Source organism: Melozone crissalis, unplaced genomic scaffold (assembly GCF_028551555.1).
Source record: "Melozone crissalis strain CALT ecotype California unplaced genomic scaffold, PUWL_Pcris_2 ptg000013l_1, whole genome shotgun sequence".
Lineage (NCBI taxonomy): Eukaryota > Metazoa > Chordata > Aves > Passeriformes > Passerellidae > Melozone > Melozone crissalis.
In genome coordinates, this window is record NW_026535791.1 from 34,822,251 (window position 1) to 34,828,476 (window position 6,226).

The window sequence follows — 6,226 nt, forward strand, 5'->3', positions numbered from 1 at the left end:
TTTGCTGTGGGTATGCAGGACACGTTTATTCCTACGGATGGAAAAAACAGTAAGATGCTACTTAGGACAACACTTTAAATTTAGAATTCAAGTATATGCTTAAAGATAAAAATGCATGTAAATATTTTTGTGGATTGGGGCCTAATAAACATGGCAAGGGTAGTTACAGTAGTCTCTACATTAACAAACTGTTGGTTGTGCTCAGCAGAATGATCCATCTCCCAGTATTTTTCAGAGGAAACCCAAGTGGCCACCTGCTGGATTGGTGATGGCAGTGCCAGGGGTGGGGAAGAGGCTGTGCACTGAACCAGTCCCAACAATCGCTCTGGACAAGAGTGCTTGGGGGTAACTGTAGCTGAAATACTGCTCACTTTGTTGTTCACTAACCTGAAATTAATTGGGGTGACTTCCTTGGTGGAATTGTCAGCAGTGAGATGGGTCTGGGGGGGGAAAGATTTGATTTTCAGAACACTTCTTTTCTTAATGTGATTTTTGGGTGTTTGTTTAGGTATGATTTTTGAGTAGTTTGCACTTCAACAAAATATCTGCTTCAAATTTGAGCAGAAAATTTGATGTGACATTTCCCTGACTCTGCAGCAATTTGTTGGTTCTGTACATCACGTCAGAACTGAGACAGGTTGTGATGTGAGTGTACTGCAGGAATGTGTTATTAACTCCAGCCTTACCATGCAATACAACTTCAGTTCTGCTGGATGACGCAACAGAGAGTTAGTACTACATGAAATTGTAGTAATTTTATGTTTCATGTAACAGCATCGGTACTGCAGGGACAGCTGTGTGCAAAAAGAGGGACTCACTTCCCACTAGCCAAAAGTCTGTTTCTAATTTTTTCTATATGCACATACTTAAAACGGGTTTGGTGGAGTTGTGTGAATGCGCTGTGTGGTGTTACCAGGGCTGCAGCTGGTAGGAGTGAGGAGTCTTCTCATTCTGTAACTGCATCTGTCATAATTACTGACATAATTACTGAGTTTCATCAGCAGCCCTTTTCTTGGAATGCAAGAATTACAGTTCATCAGTGTTCTCTTGATTGGATTTTAACTGGAAAACAATAATCAGTTGATAGGAGTCTTCTCTTGCTTCAACTCCTGGCACATGAAAACCTAAGCAGCCTCAGTAAAACAAATGAAATTAGCAAATAAGGCCTTGAGTCTGAAAGGGAGGGGTTTCTTACTGTAGATGAAGTTGCTGCTGAAGCAGAACCCTTGGCTTCTGCCTCAAGTACTTCACCAACATAACTGCGAGGCCATGCAGCTTTGTAAAATGTTTTTCAACAGCAATTTAAAGGTCAGTGTTCACTAATTTATCTTCAAACTGAGGAGGTTGTTTGGTGTTTTCTACTGGTTTAGAAACCACCACAGCAGCCTCTTAAACTCCAGTGTTGGATATTCACTAAGTTGAATGACTTTCTACAAGTTCAACTTGTGCTTGTGACCTGTCAGAAATGTTTTTACTCGAAGTGTTGGAGACGCTCAGGGCTGTTGAGAGCACTCGAGGCTGGCACAGCTCTCGGGGGCTGGGGCTCAGATACAGGAACTGACTGCACAGGGAGGAGCCTGCTGCCCGGTGGGCTTGGCCTCTGTGCACCGGCTGCTTGCTGGCAGTACCTAGGGTTGGGCAGGTAGCTGTGGGAGGCAGCTGTCCATGACCTCCTGTGGCTCTTGTCAGCCCTCTGCCCTGAGGGGTGAGCTCCACCCAGCTGTGCTGGCCCTGGGCTGTGTGTGAGCCATTGAACACTCGTGTATTGCCTTGTTCACTACAGCAGGGGCTGCTTTTACACGAGTATTGAATGAGCAGCGTGAGCGATGTGCCCCATTGCGTACATGCAGGAGTGGCTGGGCTGTGTGAAATCACAGTAAAGACTACAGCCAGCTGTGCTTGTGTGCCAGGGGACTGCTGGAAATAAGTTCTGTTTCAAAGGACTGCCCTTGTGCAGCTTTAAAAGCTTGAGCTGAGAGAATTGTTTCCTGAGGTTTAATTTTTTTTGTCTAGAGAAGGAATAAGATGTTCCCTCATGAGTAAATTCTTCATACAAGGCACTGATGTTGGAGCAGTGTGCGTTTGTTTCTCGGAGGCAGCGGGACAGAGACAAACAAAAAAGGACTGTGTGCATTTTGAAAATGAATGAATGGGAACGAGGAAATGACATTTTAAGAACAAAAAAGCTTGAATGTAGTCAGTAGAAGAAGGAAGATGATTGATGCATGATTGCTGTTCATAGATTCCTTTTGTTGGAAGACAGGTTCTTGGAAACAATAGCAAAACGCGACAGCGGAGAACAAGGCTTTCTAGTATCGAGCAGCTGCTGGGCACAAGAAGTGTTACCAGCCCAGTGCTGTTTTGAAGGGCGTTGAGGTATTCTGGGAAACCAGACAAAGTTGTGTTTAAAAGAAGCCATTTATGTTGCAAGGCTCTCCAGCTCCGGCGCTGCATTTCCTGACGTGACTCTGCCAAATGAAGTGCTGGTCCCATGCTGAGTGTTAATGGTGCAGGCGACACGCAAGGAAGCTGAACTCGCCTTTTATTTATTCGTGGGTGTGTGTAGTGCAATAATGTTCAGTAACTGAACATTGAAGTAAAATGTCTCAGTAGTTTGTCAACCCTGAGATGTGCATGAAACATTGTTCCCATCATTGACCTGTATGTAGATGCAAACTTTCTCTGTGGAGTTCTTTCAGTTTTAATAAACTCGTTTCCAACTTGTTTTAAAATGAAGGTGGGGGGAGCATATTTTGCTTGGTAAAATACTGATATGATAATTGATCAGTATTATAAGAGAGTCGAAGTGAATTACAAACTGAAGAGCTCAAACTTGTGACATATGCAGAAAATGTATTAGTTTAAACTTCAAAACAAAACAAAACAACAAACCTTAACGCTTGTTATCATTTCAGTTTTCAGACTGGTATTTGGAACAAGAATTATTCTTCTGTTTAGGGCTGTGATTTATAGGAGCTCTGCTGGAAACTAACCAGGATATCATGGCAGGTTAGTTGTATTTAAAAGTGCCTTATTGTAAGGTATTGTTTGCTCTGTAATACACACTTTTATCCATAAAGCCGTAACAAAATTAATGGGAGTATGATTTTTTTTTTTTTGCCCTCAGCAAATTACTAAGTAGTGGTTTCATGTTTTAAGAAGGGTAAGTAAAGTTAGCCAGAGATTTATCAAATGTTTCAAATTATAAAATGTCTTTATATGGAATCATAAATCTACAAAGCAAGAACTGTTTTTTCTAGAACTGTGGGAATTATTTTATGGTATTTTTCACAATAAAGATATTTATGATGACAAGAAAGCGCTGCTGTGTATTTGTCTTCCCTTCTTTCCTCATGCTGCTCTTCAGGTTTGAAGCTGGAGTTGTGCAGGGCACTGCTGCAGATGGGGGACAAGAGGAGGAAGCAGCCACATTCTGTGTGGAAGAGAACCTTGTTGTACAGAAGTTAACCACAGCAACTGTAGAAGCCGTGTTGAGTGCTGATTTCACAGTGAGAACATCCAGCCCTTGGAATATGGCTGCAAAATGCTGGATTCCCCAGCATTTTGTTGGACAATAAAATTTGCCAGATGGGATGCTGAGTCATCTTGCCTGGACCAAAGGTACTTTTGCCAAAGGCGGCTGGACCAGGTGATCCTTGACGTCCTTTCCAACCTGCTATCCTGTGATTCCATGAAGCCTCAGACTGAAGGCAAGTACTTGATTCAGGGACTGGTTAAAAGGAACCTAAGAGAACCTGAGAAATATTTTTAATACTAAAGCTCTGGCTCATCAACACTGCTGCACTAATGCCTGGTTTATTCATTTTCTGTTAAACTTACCAGCTGATCTCAAGATCAAGACATAGAAAAGACACTGTCATAGGAATAAAACTGTAAAACTCCTTCATTTGAATAGTTCAAATATTCTTTTGCTTATTTACCGAGTAGCACCATGGTTTGGCAATACTCTAAAGCAGCATGTGTTTTCATCCCTTTCACAGGGCACAGCACAGAGACTGGAAATAAAAAACAATCTCTCTCTGCCACCTCTACATCTCACCTCACAGCAGATGCTTTGATTTGAACATTGCTATTGCACCCCTGCAGAAACACTTTGGGTAGAGGAAAGGCAGTTGAGGACTTGCTGCCATTTATTTTCTTTGGCTCTGTTAGCCAAGTAGGGAATGGTAATTGTGTAATACAGAAAGGGAGAGCAGAAAACAATCCATCTTTGCTTCTCCAGTGGAACCTTTTAATATTTTGTACAACATACACAATCCATGGATTTAGGATTAAAATATAATGGCATGCTAATGACTCAAAGTGCTGCCTTAAAGAGATCTTTTAAAAAGTAGTGAAGATGTTCGTAGGACCTTTCTTATTTTATAAACCATTGTATATAAAAAAAAAGCTTTCTTTGAAAGTAGTATTATGCAGGAAAAAAAAACCAACTAGAACATTTTGTACAAATATAGAAAACACTAGAAGATTGCATTAAACCTTTTACATCTTCAAAATTATCTCCAACAAATTTACATTTATAAAATTATATTCTAATCATTTAAGCAATCTCAAGGAAATAGTATTTAAAGAACTATTTCTTTTTTTAAAGCCAGTAGAGGTAATCCAATTTTAAAAAGAACAGGATGCTACAGAGAAAATGAACATGAAATCAGTGCATGAATTACCCACTTTTTATACTGCAGAACATGCTCACACAGATAATCATAATTAAAGAGAACTAAGGTTTCTTAAAAAACCTTTAACTTCTGTCCTAAAACAAGTTTTCCAATATATGCTTCAAGCTTGGAATACCAAGGCAGATCCATGTGAAATGCTGCTGCAGAGTCAGGCAGCAGGATGGAAGTATAAATCTGAAAAATATTTTGCAAATAAAATAAAATCATGCAGCGAACAATTGAATAATGGCTTGAGGGCTTTTGTCCTCTGCTATGGCAAATGAGTTACTTCCTTGTTATGCATGGGATTTTTAGTAATGGTGCATAGGCATCTGCTAAGTCAATTACAAGTCCATCTCTGTGGTACAAAAATACCAACTTAAAGTTTATGTTCAAATATGTTTGACTTGCTGCATGATATCCTGAAGTAATTAAGAGAACAAGCATAACAAAACAGCTCCTGCACTGAAATGGGTCAGACATAAAGGGAACTGACATTAGGCTTTACTGACTTTTGCTATTGGGTTGCACAGGAAATACTCCATTGGGTACTTCATAAAAAGGAAATCCCTCAACAGGCATTTAAAAACCTGTATGTGACATGTTAAAAATGTTCAAAATACATCAAGGTAAAACCACAGAAAATACAGAGCGCTGTAAAAAAATCTGCATGTCTCACATTCCTTAGTAATGGGGCTTGAAAACGACCAGCAACATGTGATTTTAAATACTCACAGTAAGAAATGGTAAGTAGCCAACAGCTGAGGACAGTGACAGTAGATACAAAATCTGCTTCATTTCTCTAATTGTTTATCCAGTTACTTGCTGCTGTGGAAATAATGTGCAATCCTTGCTGATTCACCCACTTAGTGCTAATTACAGGGTCTTGTGCAACTTCAAGCATTTAAACTGGAAGACTTCTTATAAGAAAGTGTGGTCTCATCCAATCCCATTTTGAAACCAGCACAGCCTGAACAACAGGGTGTGTATTTAAGGCACTAGATTTCACTTGGAGACACAAGTTCCCCATTTTCAAATATGTGTATTGCAAGAACTTTTCCCTGCAATTTTTGCGGGATCAAAATGTCAGTATCCCATTAAAGTAACAGTTTTGTGAGTACAGGTTTGGAAAATTACAGGAGACACCACTGATAGTCAAAAAATACTCATGTATTTTATTATTTTCTTTTCAGTTATAAACAGGATGATGATAATCAAAAGTGAGTAGAAGCAGCTTTCAGGTACTGACCTTCTGATACAATGTATGCTGGTTGGAAAATCACCTCAACCAAAACCATAATGGAATTTTATCACACACTATTTAAGTGGCCAAAAGGAGCCTAAGAATAAAAAATTAGTTTTAAGAATCTCTTAAGAGTGCAGCAATCCTGCATAATAAATGAAGAGTGTCATTCCTTGCTTTAGCTTCCACGTGGAGTTATTTTTGTGTGGCCTAAATTAGACATCTTATTTTTTATGAAATTGTTTATTGTGACCACAGCATTTCTTGGGGGACAAAACTATGGGCATATAACCAAAATTATGGT